We start from the raw sequence: 18697 nt of genomic DNA on the forward strand, positions 1-18697 counted from the left end.
TATTTCTCTGTCCTAATTTATTTTATTTTTACTTTTTATCAGGATTCCCCAAAATGTGACCACTCTCTCTGTCTTGAAATACATTCTTCTGTTAGTTTAAATTATTTCTATTCGTTTAAATGATTTCACATTCTACTTTTCCTCATTCCTTTCTACCTGGCTGTTCCTTTTAAATCATATTTACAAACTCTTCCTCCTTTGCTTTACCTCCAAGGATTTGTTTAGTTTAGTTTCACCATAGAAAACCCTGTATTTTCAATTAACCCAGTCTTCCTCAGTAGCAGTATCCAATACCTTTGCTTTATATACTACCTATATTCTAATGTCTCTGTTGTCTCCATTTCTAAATTGGACCTTCAGTTCCAGATATGTGTAACTGTCTTCCAGCTGATATTACCATTCATGTTCTGAACAGGGATTTAAACTTACCTAAAATGAAAATCATTTTTTTTCCATCCCATCATTTCAACTGGCTCCTTACCTAGGTAGGACTCCCCATTTCAATAAATAACAACCACAAATCAACTAAGTTCTTCAAGCTAAAAGCTTGGAAGTCATCCCTGATTTATCCTTTTTTCTTACCCCAATTTAATTAATTAATAATTTTTCTTAACTTTACTTTAAGAAAATGACTACTTTCTGACTATATCTAATCTCTATTATATTATTCTAGGACAAGCCATCTCACCTAGAATATTGCAATAACCTTCTAATTTTTTCTTTTCTTTTTTCTTTGTTCTTTTTGGTTATACATGACAATAGAATGTACTTTGACATATTATACATACATGGAGTATAACTTCCCATTTTTGAACTTAGAAAAATTATGTCCAATTCATTCTACTGTCTTTCCTAATTCCATCCCCTTCCCATACTTTTATTCCCCTTTGTTCAATCCAGTGAAATTCTATTCTTCCCTGCCCACTTCCCTTATTATGTGTTAGTAGCTGCATATCAGAGAAAACATTTGGCCTTTGGTTTTTGGGGGGATTGGCTTATTTCACTTAGCATGATAGTCTCCAATTCCATCTATTTACTGGCAAATGCCATTATTTCATTCTTCTTTATTACTAAGTAATATTTCATGTGTATATGTACCATATTTTCTTTATCCATTCATCTGTTGAAGGGCACCTAGTTTGGTTTTATATCTTAGCTATTGTGGATTAAGCTTCTATAAACATTGATGTGGCTGTGTCACTATAGTATGCTAAATTTTAAGTCCTTTGAGTATATGCCGAGAAGTTCTCCCATCAACCCTCTAGCACATTCCAGTTTACTCATAGCATTCAGAATGTTATTTTAAAATGCAAATCAGGTCCTTCCTATATATCACAATGATGACTTTCTAATGCACTTAACCAACAAAATGTAAAAACCTCCCATTTTTAACAGTAAATCCTCACAGAATTTGGGTCTTGTTTCTCCAAGCTCATCTCATAATTTCTTCCTTGCCCATTAATCCTATTCATATAAGCTTTTGTTATTGCTTCTTAAACACACTGTATGCTTTTTCTGTTGTGTAACAAATTACTATACACCCCATGGTTTTAAACACTCATTTGTTATCTGTTATAATTTAGATATGAGGTGTCCCCTAACAGCTCATATGTGAGACAATGCAAGAATTTTCAGAGGTGATATGACTAGATTATAAGGATTGTAACCTAATTGGTGGATTAATCCACTTGAATGGATTAAGTGGCTGTTAGACAGGTAGGATGTAGTCGGAAAAATAGGTTATTAGGGCATGTCTTTGGGGTTTTTATTTTGTCCCTGGTGAGCATAGCTCTTTCTCTGCTTCCTGGTTTTCATGTTTTGAGCTGATTTTCTCTGCCATACCCTTCTGCCTCACCTTTACCTATGGCTATGGAGTCCATCGATCATGGACTGAACCTCTGAAACTGTAAGCCTAAATATATCATTCCTCCTCTAAGTTGTTCTTGTTGGATCTTTTGGTCACAGTGATGAAAAGCTGGCTGAGATATTATTTCATAGTTTCTGTGGGTGAGTTGAGGCATAACTCAATTGGGTCCTCCTCTGTTCATGCTCTTATAAGACTGTGTCAAAATGTGTTCCAAGATTGTGGTCTCACCTGAAGCTTATTTGTGTGTTATTGGCAGAATTCATTTGTTTGTGGTTGTAGGACTGAGGTTTCCATTTTCTCACTGGCTGTTGCATGGGGATTACTTTTAACTTCTAGAGGTCATTCTCAGATTCTAGCTGTGTGGCCTTCTCACAGCATGGCAGGTTACTTTTTAAAAGCCAGCAGGTGAATCTTTCTGACTTCAGGTGAGGTCGTATAATCTTCACCTATCAGGTGTGTCCCAGTTAGGATGTTCTCCTTTCTGATTAGCTCAGAGTCAACTGACACTAATTCCATTTATAAAATTTCTTTTGTCCTTTGGAATAATATAGTCATAGGAGTTATATTCTATTTTATTCACTGACTGAACCCACACCTGAGAGTAGGGGGAATACAGTGTATAAAATAGCAAGTGGAATTCTTGGGGGCCATCTTAGATTATTTTTCTACCACAAATATCAAACTTATTTTCTTCTTTATGTTATTTTGCCCTTTACACTTTTCTTAATCTCTACAATGCTTGCTGTGATTATTAGCCAACTTCATCCTAAAAGAGACCTCAGATTTGTCTTAACAACCCAGTCTAAAGAGTCTCTTCAGTCATTCTGATTTTGAGTTCTCTGTATGAACTTATATTTATTTGATAGTTTTTTAAAACTTATTTTCTCGTTTATTAAGTGTCAGCATTCCTTCTGTGTTAGTCAGTTTTTTCCTCTTCAACAAATACCTGAGATAATCAACTTATAAAGTTAAATGTTTTATTTTGGTTTACAATTTTAGAGGTTCCAGTTCATGATTGGTTGGCCTTGTTACTTTTGGATCTGTGGTAAGGTGGTACATCATAGTGGAAGCATGTAGTAAAGCAGAAACCCTCATTTCATTGCCAGGAAGTGAACAAAGGATAGAGAGAGAAAGAGAGGGGAAGGATACAGGATCCTATAATCCTCTTCAAGAGCCTGCTCAAAGATCTTCTACTATGTCCACCACCTTCCAGTAATTCCAAGAGCTGGGGACCAAACCTATAACACATGGACCTTTGGGGAACATGTATCCAAACCATAGCACCCTCTTTCCTACCACTAGATTGGAAGGTGCATTAAAATTAGAGTTTCTATATTGTGCATTGATATATGAAACATGCCAAAAGTGGTACCTTAATCAATAGCTACTGACTAGAAGTATATAAAAATACATAGAGCTTATTTTAGTGAAAGAAGTTATTTGTTATAATTTCTCTGTAAATTACTTTATTTTAAAAATAAGCTTATTTAGAGTCAAAATAAGTAACTTACAATTTTCAGGTATAGTTTTACTTCATGCAAGGGAGAAAATGACTAATTATCTTAGTATTCAAGAATTTTGAAATTCATACAAATTTTAGTTATATTCATCTTCTAAGTTAAAATCTTCAGTGTTCTTACTTTTTATGTGTACCATAAGTCATTTTCCATTGGCATTCATATTTTATATAGTTTTAATCATAATCATAGTTTTATTTCATGCTTTTTTTTAACTAAGCATGTAATGAGCATTTTAATGCTATTACTTAGTTTTACTATCATCAATAATTACTGCATAACATTTGTACTGGAAGAAATAATTACCTTTTTTAAGAGGCAGGTATTATATAAACAGAAGAACACTGAATTTTAAAATTGGTCAGATATTGACTAAATCTAATCTCATCATTTACCTATTATACAACCAGTCCAACTGTATTACTGTTCAGTGCCTAGTTTCCTTGACTACCAATAACTTATCTTCCTCATACAGCCGTTAAGACAACTCAGAGAATTATGAAGAAATGCCCAGGTATGATAGCTGCTTAGTGGACATTAATTGCTTCGCCTTTTTTCTCCTTCCCTTCTTTATTGACAGATTTAAATATGATTAATAAAGATATAATCCATGCAATAATAACACCTATTCAATCTTGAATTCTTTCTATATGCTGGGAATGATAAAGTTTACATGTTTTATCTCATTAAAGGTCTATGTCAATCCTATAAGGCAGGCATAATTATTATCTTCATTTTTACTTTTTATGGTGATGAAGATGAAACCCAGGCTTTTGCACATGCTAAGCTGGCACTGTACCACTGAGCTTTATATTCAGTTTTTATCTTCATTTTATAGTTCCAGCAAACTGACAAAGAATTTGATAAACTTAGGGCAAGTAATGATAATGATCCCAAATTAAAATATACATACATAAGTATGTTAGTTAGGGTTCCCCAGAGAAACATAATCAATGGGAGATAACAAAGAGATAGATAGACATAAATATGGACACAGATATATATATAGAAATATAGAGAAAGAGATTTATTATAAGGTATTGATTCACATGATTACAGAGGCCCAGAAGTCTCATGATCGATCAGTCTTCTGTGGGCTGGGGGGCCTAAGAAGGCCAGTTGTACAGTTTGCAGGCCTCAGAGCTATAGTTGCTAGTGTAGATTCCAGTTCAAGTCTGAAGACTTGAGAAACAGGAGCACCAAGAGCAAGAGAAGATCTGTGTGCCAGATTAAGCAGTTAGGCTGAGAGAGAATGAATCTTCCTTTCCTCCACCTTTTTTTTTTTCCCTTGTTTAAGCCCTTAACAAATTGGATGATGTTTACCCACACTGGGAGTGTAATCTGTTTTACTCTACTGATTCAAATGCGAATCTCTTTTGTAAACACACTTACACATGTTACATCTGTTTAATGTTTAAACAGATATTTGGACATCTCATGATCCAGTCAAGTTGACACACAAAATTAACTATTATTAAGTGGGTTTTACCTTTTGCATACAATTTTCTTAGGATTACTTTTCATTAAGTCTTTTATAGTTCTCCCAGAACAGAATAAATTAGGTGTGCGAGTGTGTGTAAATTCTGGCAAGATTTAATGTTGCAGTCTGAAGACAGAATTCCTTCCTTTTGGGGGGACCTCGGTCTTGTCTCTGAAGACTTTCAATTGATTGGAATAGATCCACCCAAATTATGGAAAGTAATCTGCTTTCCACAAACTCTACCAATTTAAATGTTAATCACAACTAAAAATATACCTTCATGGCAACATATTGACAGGTGTTTGCTCAAACAACTAAACCCCAGAGCCTAGTCAAATTCACACATAAAATTAGATAAATATAACATATTAGTTAATAAGGAAAAAAAGCACTATTTTGTTTTATAAAGAACTGGTTTCAAATCTTAGTTCTCCAATATCATAGTCATGAGCCACACAATGATGTTTTATTTAATGATGACCACATGCACAATGATTGTCCTATAAAATTATATTTCCTAGTGATATCATAGCCATCTTAGGTATAGTCTGGAATATTTGCACAAAACCAAAATTGCCTAATGATATATTTCTAAGAATATATCCTCATCATTAAGTGACAAATAACAGTACTAAATTGCACTGCTATTACCAGGTTTTCCGTATGTGATTCTTACCATAATCACACCAGTGTATGTGTGTGTTTATACATGTTCATATATATGTTTATTAAAATAAAATGCACATATATTATACTTTTGTTTATTAAATTTTTGGAGGTAATATGGGATAAGATGGCACTTTGTTGTTTTAATTTGTATTTATTTGATTATTAACAATATTAGTCATTTTTCACTATGTTTTTAGTTGTATTTCTTTTGTGAAATGTTTGTTTTTATTCACTGTTTAACCACTGAACTATTACTATTTTTTATTGAGTGAGAGTTTTATTAAAAAATGGTATTTGATTAAACTGTTTTTATTTGACCTTTTACCATAGGGATTCTTAATTCATCTCCATTAAAATTCCAAATATTTTATTTATCCAAGAAATATTTATTTATTACTTGTCATGTTTTAAGTACTGAGCCTCATATTAATGATATGAAGAAAAGTGACTTAGTTTTCATAACTCAGTAGTATAAATGATATAATATTATAAATGGAGGACACAGAAGGACTCCCTTAATCCATCCTTAGAGCAATTGAAAATGGGAGATGAAGTTTTAGGCAGGCTTCAAAGAATAGCCAACAAACACCTGTGCTAAATTTTGAAGGATGAATATATTTTTTTCCAATTCAAAATGGAAGGACTCAGCATTTATTCAACAAAATTGATATTTATTCAATTTCTGCTGTGTCTAAAGCTGGAACTAATCATTGGGGATTCAAACATGAATAAGAAATGTTTTGTGTTTTAGGTACATTAATCTTGATGGACTCGAGGAATTTAAAACTGGAAATCAAACTATCAAGTAGGAGATATTTACATTAGGCATATTAAGAAAACGGAAAGATAGGAAGGCTTTGACTAATAAAATGAGGGAGGAAAATTTTTCAGTCAAGGCAAATTTCAGTTGCAATTACTCTAGGGCTAGGGTAGGGTAATGTAATACAAATAAGTTGTAAATGGTGCAGGGTAATACAAATAAGTTTTTTTGGGGGGGAGTATAATAGTACCTTTAAAATATTCTATATGTCTCCTAAGAAAAATAATAACTTTTATAACTTACCTTTTTTCCCTTTAGGTTGATATTTTCCAAAAATCATCATTATCCCATCAAAAGGGATTGTTTTGGGATTAATTGTCTCATAGTGAAAAAACTAGAAAAGTGAACATAATATATGAAACAGCTCTTTTCAGGTGCTGAACACTAGCATAGATCGAAGATTTGTGACAGAAGAGAAACAAAGGAGGTGTGTTTTATAAAAGTTCTGTGATTACCTGGCTTACTATATGGAGGCAGTTTATAGGCCACAGAGTGGAGGCAAGTTGAGGAGACAAGAGTTTAGATTCAAGGTTGCTAGGTGAGAACTGCATACACTGAAAGGGTTCCATCAACTCTAGTTTAATGATGATCTGCACATTCAAGAGGCTGGGGAAGGGCTAGGGTTGTTGCTTAGTGGTAGAGCTCTTGCCTCACTTGTGTGAAGCACTGGCTTCAATTCTCAGTACCACATATAAATAAATGAATAAAATAAAGGACCATCAACAATTACAAAAAGAAAAGAAAAGAAAAATCTTAAAATATAATAATCTGGGGAAAGAACTGCTAAAAAAGCAGCATGCTGAGCAATTCCAAAATATAATATAATATAATGTAATATAATATAATATAATATAATAATACAATACAATATTGTTGCATTGGGAATAACTTTCAACATGAACTTGGAGCTATTGCAGATATTCAAACCATAGCAGGTAGAGTTCTCAGAAGAGTCTCATCTTAATAATATGGATAAAGTAGCCCTAGAACAAAGATTGTTTTGGAACTACCCTAATGAAGTTTAAATGGAAGCCTATTTTTCATTTCAAAGTAATAAATCTGATCTGCAAGTAAAGTAACTGTGTGCTAGTAGAAAATAATATACAAAGATTCAGCACTTAATAACATAATATTCACACTTACCAAACAATAGAAAATTGCTTTGCATATAAAGAAGCTATATCCTGGAGAAAAAAAAAATCAGCCAGTAGAAACAGAGAAATGGCAAAGTTTATGGATTTACTAGCTAAGACGTTTATAAAATAGCTATTAAAATATAGCACTGTCATAAGTATGCTAAAGAATATAAGGGGTACATGAGCATGATGAGAAGAGAAATGCAAGATAGAAAAATAAGATTGAAATGGAACATCTAGGGAAAATATATATGATAGTTGAAATGAAAAGTACACTGGATAGGATTAATTAGACAGGACTGAAGCAGATAATACCATGAATTTCAGGATATAATAGTAGAAACTAAAATGAAGCATGGAGAAAAAAAGACTGAAGAAAAAAAAGTTTCAGTGAACTTTCGGGAAAACTCAACTAAAAATTAAATGGTCTTTAAATATGTGCCATTTAGTTAGGTGCAGTAGTGCATACTTATAATCCCTGCAATTCGGGAGGCTAAGGCAAGAGGATTATAAGTTTCTGGCAATTTAACAAGACTTTGTCTCAAAATAAAAAATGGGATGGGGGAGGAGGGCTGCTGGGTATGTAGCCCACTGGTAAAGTGTCCCTGGATTCAATCCGAGTGCTGCCAAAAAAAAAAAAAAAGGAAAGTAAAGAAAGCCATTTAAAATTATTCCTTTTGGGGCTGGGGATGTGGCTCAAGCCATAGCGTGCTCATCTGGCATGCGTGGCGCGCTTGGTTAGATACTCAGCACCACATAAAAATAAAGATGTGTCCACCGAAAACAAAAATAAGTGTTAAAAAATTCTCTGTCTTTAAAAAAAGAATTATTCCTTCTTGAAAGCTAGTAAAATCTTTTAATTTGAACAAAACTTAAGATCAGAACAGCTTTCTTCTATTACATATTTGATTCTCACATTTTCATTTGTTTTTATTCCAGTATTCACCAAATACAAGTGCTAAATTTGTACTTGGTACTTATTAGGGGTTTTGCTCCTTTTTTTATTCTGTTTTCTCTATTTTCTAAAACACCAAATTGCTTTTTTTTGGGCTATTTTTTCCTTTTTATTTTCTCATCTGAATTTTTGAATTTAAGTAGATTTTATTTTAGTTCTGGAGACTATCTTTACATGTTCTAATTTTATAACACTAGGAGATCATAGTACATTTTTCTTCGTTTTTCTTTGTTCTCCATTATTTTTACCTTCATTACTATTAGTGATCATTTAGGTCTCTTCTTTTAAGCTTCTATGTCACTTAAAATATCTCATTGATTGTTCTTTACCTATTTATATCATTGAGTATAGGATTCCTTAATATCTGTACTGCTCAAGTTTTTAGAATTTTATGAAATGTGTTAATAAAAAACAGTAAATACTAAAAGGTTAGGGTTTACTCTCAGACTGTTATAGTGACATTTAGGCTTAGAAAAGGGATCTCTTGGGGGAGCCCAACATGGCCGCCGGCGAAGAGGCAGCACATTCAATGCGTCCGTGGTAAGGGGATCAGAGAGACTCATTAATACACCCACATGCGTCAGGCTGAGAAACTTCAAGCAAAATTCCACTGAAAGGAGACCTACCGGGAACTAGTAAGTTTAATTGGAGGTGTCTGCTTGTCACAGACTACTGAATCTCGGCAACGCAGAGCAGGGGCACAGCCCCGCCAGCCGCCACCAAATGGCTGCTGCTCACTCGTAGCAGCAATCTTAGGAGCGGGCGTGGCCTGCCTGGGCCCACACCGGCCCGGCTCCGTGATCCACCACCCGCCGCTGCTGGGTGGCTGCAGCCCACAAGTTGCAGCGAACGTAGGAGCAGACATTGACCGCCTGGGCCCCCGCCACCCGGCTCTGTGAACCGCAGCCAGCCGCTGCTCACACGTAGCAGCAATCTTAGGAACGGGTGCTCCCTGCCTGGGCCCTCACCGGCCCGGCTCTGTGAACCGCTGCTGGCCGCTGCCAGACGAGCGGCCCACAGGGTGCACCGAGCTTAGGAGCGGGCGCGGCCTGCCTGGGCCCACACTGGCCAGGCTCCGTGATCCACCACCGGCCGCTGCCGGGTGGTTGCAGTCCACACGTTACAGCGAACATAGGAGCAGACATTGACCGCCTGGGCCCCCGCCACCCAGCTCTGTGAACTGCTGCCGCCCACACGCTACAGCAAACTTAGGAACGGGCGCTGCCTGCCAGGGCCCATGCCCGCCGCGGCTTTGTGAACCGCCGCCGGCTGGCGCCAAGCAGCCGCTGCCTGCAACCTTGCAGTGAGTGGGGGAGCGGGCGCTGCCTGCTCGGCACCGGCAGGCCCGACTCTGTGAACCTCCTCTGGTGGTTTGGAGCTACAGACGACCACCCCCCACCTGCCAGCCCAGTGCTGCAAACGACCCCTGACCAGCTCTGGGAAAGGCCCCGCCCACAGCAGGAGTGGAGACTCGCCCAGTCCGGGAGGAAGAACTGCTGCACAGTGATTGACTCCCATCTACTGAGAGGAGAGACTTGGCCCGGTAGGCATAGCTCCATCTACTGGAAGAGCAGTTAATCGAACTCTAGGACTACATTTATAATTTTTTTTTTTTTGCTGTCCTTTTAAATGTTTTTTTAATCCATCTTATTTTATTTTATTCTATTTTTTTAATTTCATTTTTCATTTCTACTATTATTATTTTTTTAAATTCTTTTAAATTTTCTATTTTGTTCTTTCCTTCTTTTCTCCTGCCTTTACATTTCTTTTCAATTTTCTTATTCCCCCTTCCTTGAATTCTACCTGCTTACTCTCATTCCCTTTAGTGACTTCTTCCCATCCCTTCTAATACCTTTCCTCCCAAGCATCAAATAAATTTATAGGAGTAAACAGTAACTCAGCAGTCAAACAGAACAAGAAACAATATGAACAGCATGAAAAAGCAAGGAAGAAAAGGAGTGCAAACAATGCAGGGCAGCCTAAATATTCAGGAGGATATAGAGTCACCAGAAAAATGGTCATATAAAGAACTCATGGATCACCTGAGACAGATGGAACGGAACCTTAAAGAGGATACGAGACAGCAAATTCAAGCAGCGAAAGAACACATTGAGAATGAAGTACATAAACAGATAAAAGAAGAAGTTAAGCATCTTTATCAGAGGATAGAGACTATAAAAAAGAATCAAACAATGATCTTAGAAATGAGGGAAATTATAAACCAAATTAAAAACTCAAATGAGAGTATCATTAATAGAGTGGAGCAAGTAGAAGCCAGAACGTCAGATAACGAAGACAAAATATATCATCTGGAAAAGAGTCTAGCCAACTCAGATAGGCTGGTTAAAAATCACGAGAGAAACCTACCAGAGATATGTGATAATATAAAAAAACCAAATTTAAGAGTCATTGGGATAGAGGAAGGGATAGAGATTCAAACCAGGGGAATGAGTAATCTACTAGATGAAATAATTGCAGAAAACTTTCCAGAAATAAAAAAGGAAACAGATATACAAATTGTAGATGCATACAGGACACCAAGCATACAAAATCACAGTAGACCAACGCCAAGACACATTGTTATGAAGATATCCAATATACAGAACAAAGAGAAAATATTAAAAGCTACAAGAGAAAAGAGAAAGATTACATTCAGGGATAAACCAATAAGGTTAACAACGGACTTTTCAACTCAGACGCTGAAAGCGAGAAGATCCTGGAACAACGTATTTCAAACACTGAAAGACAACGGATGCCAACCAAGAATTCTGTACCCAGCAAAATTAAGCTTCAGATACGACAACGAAATAAAAATCTTTCACGATAAACAAAAACTAAAAGAATTTGCAGCCAGAAAACCAGCGTTGCAAAGCATCTTGAGCAAAACACTTCACGAGGAAGAAATGGAAAACAATAACCAAAGCCAACAGTGGGAAGTACCTCAGTAAAGACAGACGGAGCGGGGAAAGCTAATCATGGAGAAACAAATGAAATATTAAAAAAAAAGAGAGATAAATAATCAAACATGGCTGGAAGTACAAACCATATATCAATAGTAACTCTAAACATTAATGGTTTAAACACTCCAATAAAGCGACATAGGCTGGTAACATGGATTAAAAAAACAAATCCAACAATATGCTGCCTCCAGGAGACACACCTGACTGGAAAAGACATACACAGGCTGAAGGTGAAAGGTTGGGAAAAAATATACCACGCACACAGTCCGCGCAAGCAAGCAGGTGTGGCCATCCTCATATCGAATAAAATCGACTTCAAGACTAAGTTAATCCAAAGGGATAAGGAAGGACATTATATACTGTTAAAAGGAACCATTAAACAACAAGATATAACAATTATCAATATTTATGCACCAAATAACGGTGCTGCGAAATACATAAAACAAATTCTCCTCAAGTTCAAGAATCAAATAGATCACAACACAATAATTATGGATGACTTCAACACACCTCTCTCACCATTGGACAGAACCTCCAAGCAAAAGTTGAATAAAGAAACTATAGAACTCAATACCACAATCAATAACCTAGACTTAACTGACATATATAGAATATACCAACCATCATCAAATGGATATACTTTTTTCTCAGAAGCACATGGATCCTTCTCAAAAATAGACCATATATTATGCCATAGGGCAACCCTCAATAAATATAAAGGGGTGGAGATTATACCATGCATTTTATCTGATTATAATGGATTGAAACTGGAAATTAATGATAAAAGAAGGAAGGGAAAATCCAATATCACATGGAAAATGAACAATATGTTACTGAATGATCAAGGGGTTACAGAAGACATAAAGGAGGAAATCAAAAAATTCTTAGAGATAAATGAAAATTCAGACACAACATATCGGAATCTATGGGACACAATGAAAGCAGTTTTAAGAGGGAAATTCATCGCCTGGAGGTCATTCCTCAAAAAAAAAAAAAAACCAACAAATAAATGAGCTCACACTTCATCTCAAAGCCCTAGAAAAGGAAGAGCAAAACAACAGCAAATGTAGCAGAAGGCAAGAAATAATTAAAATCAGAGCGGAAATCAATGAAATTGAAACAAAAGAAACTATTGAAAAAATTAACAAAACTAAAAGTTGGTTCTTTGAAAAAATAAACAAGATTGACAGACCCTTAGCCATGCTAACGAAGAGAAGAAGAGAGAGACCTCAAATTACTAACATAAGGGATGAAAAAGGCAATATCACAACAGACGCCACAGAAATACAGAAGATAATTAGAAATTATTTTGAAAACCTATATTCCAATAAAATAGAAGATAGTGAAGACATCGATAAATTTCTTAAAACATATGACTTGTCCAGACTGAGTCAGGAGGACACACACGATTTGAACAGACCAATATCAATGGATGAAATTGAAGAAGCAATCAAAAGACTACCAACCAAGAAAAGCCCAGGACCGGATGGGTATACAGCGGAGTTTTACAAAACCTTTAAAGAAGAATTAATACCAATACTTTTCAAGTTATTTCAGGAAATAGAAAAAGAGGGAGTTCTTCCAAATTCATTCTATGAGGCCAACATCACATTGATTCCGAAACCAGACAAAGACACTTCAAAGAAAGAAAACTACAGACCAATATCTCTGATGAACCTAGATGCAAAAATCCTCAATAAAATTCTGGCGAATCGGATACAAAGACACATCAAAAAAATTGTGCACTATGATCAAGTAGGATTCATCCCTGGGATGCAGGGATGGTTCAATATACGGAAATCAATAAATGTTATTCACCATATCAATAGACTTAAAGATAAGAACCATATGATCATCTCGATAGACGCAGAAAAAGCATTCGACAAAGTACAGCATCCCTTTATGTTCAAAACATTAGAAAAACTAGGGATAACAGGAACTTACCTTGATATTGTAAAAGCTATCTACGCTAAGCCCCAGGCTAACATCATTCTGAAAGGAGAAAAATTGGAGGCATTCCCTCTAAAATCTGGAACAAGACAGGGATGCCCTTTATCACCACTTCTATTCAATATAGTTCTCGAAACACTGGCCAGAGCAATTAGACAAACGAAAGAAATTAAAGGCATAAAAATTGGAAAAGATGAACTTAAATTATCACTATTTGCAGATGACATGATTCTATACCTAGAAGACCCAAAAGGGTCTACAAAAAAACTACTAGAACTAATAAATGAATTCGGCAAAGTGGCAGGATATAAAATCAACACGCACAAATCAAAGGCATTTCTGTATATCAGTGACAAAACTTCTGAAATGGAAGTGAGGAAAAACACTCCATTCACAATATCCTCAAAAAAAATAAAATACTTGGGAATCAGCCTAACAAAAGAGGTGAAAGATTTATACAATGAAAACTACAGATCCCTAAAAAGAGAAGTAGAAGAAGATCTTAGAAGATGGAAAGATATACCCTGTTCATGGATAGGCAGAACTAACATCATCAAAATGGCGATATTACCAAAAGTCCTCTATAGGTTTAATGCAATGCCAATCAAAATCCCAATGGCATTGCTTGTAGAAATAGATAAAGCAATCATGAAATTCATATGGAGAAATAAAAGACCCAGAATATCAAAAGCAATTCTGAGCAGGAAGTGTGAATCAGGTGGTATAGCAATACCAGATTTCAAACTATACTACAGAGCAATAGTAGCAAAAACAGCATGGTACTGGTACCAAAACAGGCGGGTGGACCAATGGTACAGAATAGAGGACACAGAGACTAATCCACAAAGTTACAACTATCTTATATTTGATAAAGGGGCTAAAAGCATGCAATGGAGGAAAGATAGCATCTTCAACAAATGGTGTTGGGAAAACTGGAAATCCATATGCAACAAAATGAAACTGAATCCCCTCCTCTCACCATGCACAAAAGTGAGCTCAAAATGGATCAAGGACCTGGATATCAAATCAGAGACTCTGCTTATGATAGAAGAAAAAGTTGGCTACGATCTACATATTGTGGGATCAGGCTCCAAATTCCTTAACAGGACGCCTATAGCACAAGAGTTAACAGCAAGAATCAACAAATGGGACTTACTTAAACTAAAAAGTTTTTTCACAGCAAGAGAAACAATAAGAGAAGTAAATCGGGAGCCTACATCATGGGAACAAATTTTTACTCCTCACACTTCAGACAGAGCCTTAATATCCAGAGTATACAAAAAACTCAAAAAATTAGACAATAAGACAACAAATACCCCAATCAACAAATGGGCCAAGGACCTGAACAGACACTTCTCAGAGGAGGACATACAATCAATCAACAAATACATGAAAAAATGCTTACCATCTCTAGCAGTCAGAGACATGCAAATCAAAACTACCCTAAGATACCATCTCACTCCAGTAAGATTGGCAGCCATTAGGAAGTCAAACAATAACAAGTGCTGGAGAGGATGTGGGGAAAAGGGTACTCTTGTACATTGCTGGTGGGACTGCAAATTGGTTCAGCCAATTTGGAAAGCAGTATGGAGATTCCTGGGAAAGCTGGGAATGGAACCACCATTTGACCCAGTTATTGCCCTTCTTGGTCTATTCCCTGAAGACCTTAAGAGGGATACTGCCACATCGATGTTCATAGCAGCACAATTCACAATAGCTAGACTGTGGAACCAACCAAGATGCCCTTCAATGGATGAATGGATTAAAAAAATGTGGCAGTTATACACCATGGAGTATTACGCAGCTCTAAAAAATGACAAATTCATGGAATTTGCAGGGAAATGGATGGCACTAGAGCAGATTATGCTTAGTGAAGCCAGCCAATCCCTAAAAAACAAATACCAAATGTCTTCTTTGATATAATGAGAGCAACTAAGAATAGAGCAGGGAGGAAGAGCAGGAAGAAAAGATTGATATTAAACAGAGACAGGAGATGGGAGGGAAAGAAAGAGAAAAGGGGAATTGCATGGAAATGGAAAGAGACCCTCATTGTTATAAAAAACTACATAAAAGAGGTTGTGAGGGGAATTGGAAGAAAAAACAAGGAGAGAAATGAATTACAGTAGATGGGATAGAGAGAGAAGATGGGAGGGGAGGGGAGGGGGAATAGTAGAGGATAGGAAAGGTAGCAGAATACAACAGTTACTAATAGGGCATTATGTAAAAAGGTGAATGTGTAACTGATGTGATTCTGCAATCTGTATTTGGGGTAAAAATGGGAGTTCATAACTCACTTGAAACTAATGTCTGAAATATGATATGTCAAGAGCCTTGTAAGGTTTTGAACAACCAATAAAAAAATAAAATAAAAAAAAAAAGAAAAGGGATCTCTTTATTTTCTGGTACAATCAGGAATGAGTTGTATTTAGCTCAACATTGCAACTTCTCTCCAATGAAAAGCGGCCCTTGGCCTCTCATTGCTTAGGGATGTCCACAAATCTGTGATATGTATTACAAGTTTTGTTGGAAAGGGAAGCCTGGAGGAGGCTCTGACCCTGTTTATTTAAATATCAGGTCAGTATTGTATCTTCTGTTTTTTAGGACTTGAGATCTCCGATGAGTCTTGGTCATTCTTCAGCCTCCAAGAGTAGACATCAGTCCTTTTCTATTTCTAGAAGCCCCCACTAGTGACTTAGGAAAAAGGAATGGACAATATGGACATAGGCTGTCCTTCCCAAGAATCCTAGTCTTGAACTCTCTAAAACAGACTAAGTTCTATTTATTCAGGTATTTCTGGAAAGGTGTATCATAGAATGACTCCTCAAATTTCTCCTCTTTTTGAGGCATGGCCATTGTTTCTAAGATAGAGTTTTAGTGGATAATGTTAACTGAACTGCTTTCTCTTGTGGATCTATTGAATAAGTGGAGAATTTATTCTGAATAACACAAGCAGCTGGAGATTTGACTGGGTCATCTGGATCACTGGTAGGAGTTAACTGCAGGTAACAGTGTTCTTAGCAGCGCAGGCTTGATTTTATTTCAAAGTGCTAAAAGTTTCAGAAGAGAATCTAATTATAACATATTTTATGGGAAACACTTTGAAATTGTTTCCCACAGATATAGTTTTAAATATATTAATCACATTCCTTCCTCACCCAGCCATTTCTAATTTATGTATTATTAATGGTATATTATTTACTCCTTTCTTGAGTAGCCTTAGGAATGGAAAAAAGAAAACAAAGAAGAAACAACAATCATTGTTGGGGGATAATTTATAGGCTTGTAAGACTTTACTCCTGTCAATTTTGTCATGGTGCATGACTTTCTTGATCACATATCTATTGGGGACCTAGAAACAGGGATAAGGCCAGAAACTAGATATAAGATATAGGCCATGAAAGATGCAAGAGAGCAAAAGATATTTGAACAGGAAAAAAAAAAACCTAAAGATTAACTGCAAATTAATTGTTTTTAGTGTTTGGAAACTTCTAATTAAGATTCTCTTAAAATTATTTTTGATAGGCATTATTAATCTGAATACATTCAATATTGAATTTTAAATGATTCATTTGGCAGATATGTCAGTAAGAATAAAGGTATGCACCTTAGTCCTTCCTGTTTGTTCTACTGTCTCAGTAGATCGTTTTCTTCCTATTTTCTCACACCCTTTAAATCAAGTTAACTTGTAACTTTTTATAATTTAACGTGTATGAAACTAAAGTCCTAAGGATTTTGGTAGTTCTTGCCAACTGAAGGAACTACATTTTTTTCCTATTTGTCTTCCAGATTTTGCCTGCACAGAGGTATATGGCAATACATCATGTTATTTTCACATTTTTAGAAGCAAGAAACATAAAAAGGAATGACAACCAAGAACATATTTTATAAACTCACAGAAAAGACCATTAATGAAATACTTTAAATTAATACTTTTTATTTATCTTAATATATATGATGAAATTAAATCCTGCTTATTTTTATAAATTGAAAAATAGAAATTGTTAAGCTAATATTTGGAATTATGAAATAAGTTCTTAGGATTGCTTCTTTTTTCTGAGACATTTCAATAAATCAGTATTCAATTACTAAAGTCATATGGGAAATATTTTTCCATTTTTTTCTTTAAAAACACACTTATTCTTTTCTTATTATGAATAGCTTAGAAAAAATTATATGCGTGAAAAATAAAAGGAGAATTCAACTGTCATTAATATGTTTTATCTTTTTTCATATACAGGTGACTATAAATATGAAACCAGATAATGCTATGTATAGTAATAATATGCTAATATATGAAGAGAGCATACTTTAATTATTGGTTAAACCTTTACATTGTCTACCAATTTGTTTTAAGTAATACTATGATAAATGCTATTAAGTAAAAAACTTTGTGCCTTGAAATTAAAATGGTAGAGGCAAAATACTTTCAGTAAAGTATATAAAAGCAGCAATATTTGTCTAATTATAAAAGTAGTCAAATTTAGTTATAGAGTTTACAAAATTCATAAACATATAAAGAAAAAATTCAGATTGACCATTGTCTATTTTGAGCTGGCTCTGATTTTTATTATAATTAAAAACTAATCAAATTTCATCTGCTTTTTAAACAGTATGACATAGTAATTTTAAACATTTTTGCATATTATGGAATATTTTCAGAGAATATTTTAAAGATATTAAATATTTGATTATGTGGATATATCCCAATTTATTTAATAGTGTTTTTCTGTTAGACATCAGAGTTTTTCAATTATTTGCTTTTACAGCAATTACCTAATGAATATCATTGGACATGCATATGACATATGTTTATTCCACCAGTATAGCTATCTAGAAGTAAAATTTCTGAAGAGATACGAAAGAGAAGGGACCTTATTTTGAGATTCCTTATGCTCTTTACCAATTTATTTCTTGAAATATTTTTTTACCAATTTATCTTTGCAATGCAAAACTCCTTACAAGCATTGAGTATTATGGTTTTAAAAAATGCTACCTTGATCAATAAAAGATGTTACCTTGCTATTTGAATTTTCATTTCTGTGAAACCAATGAGTATGAACAGTGATCAGTTGTCTTCTTTTAAAATTATCAGTTCAAACCTTTTGTATGTTTTTCATTTAATAGGCAACTTTGATTATTGCTGCATGAAGTCTTTGCATATTAAGAATATTATTACTTTGTTGTATTTGTTGTAAATAATATTCCTAGGTTTTCATAAGCTTTATTGATATTATTGTTCAAATACAGGACTTAAATCTTTTTTAATGATTTAAAGAATTTAAGTAAATGAAGTATTTAAATTCTTTTTATTATATTTACTACAGTTTTCATTAGAAAGATCTT

The 18697-nt window shown here is 34.9% G+C and overlaps 1 protein-coding gene across 6 annotated transcripts in view; it reads left to right on the plus strand.

The window, feature by feature from the left end:
• Anks1b (ankyrin repeat and sterile alpha motif domain containing 1B) overlaps positions 1-18697 on the plus strand; it is a 1073357-nt gene that overhangs the window by 284708 nt on the left and 769952 nt on the right. The gene's annotated exons all lie outside the window — the stretch shown is intronic.

Source organism: Urocitellus parryii, chromosome 5 (genome assembly GCF_045843805.1).
Source record: "Urocitellus parryii isolate mUroPar1 chromosome 5, mUroPar1.hap1, whole genome shotgun sequence".
In the NCBI taxonomy this organism is placed as follows: Eukaryota; Metazoa; Chordata; class Mammalia; order Rodentia; family Sciuridae; genus Urocitellus; species Urocitellus parryii.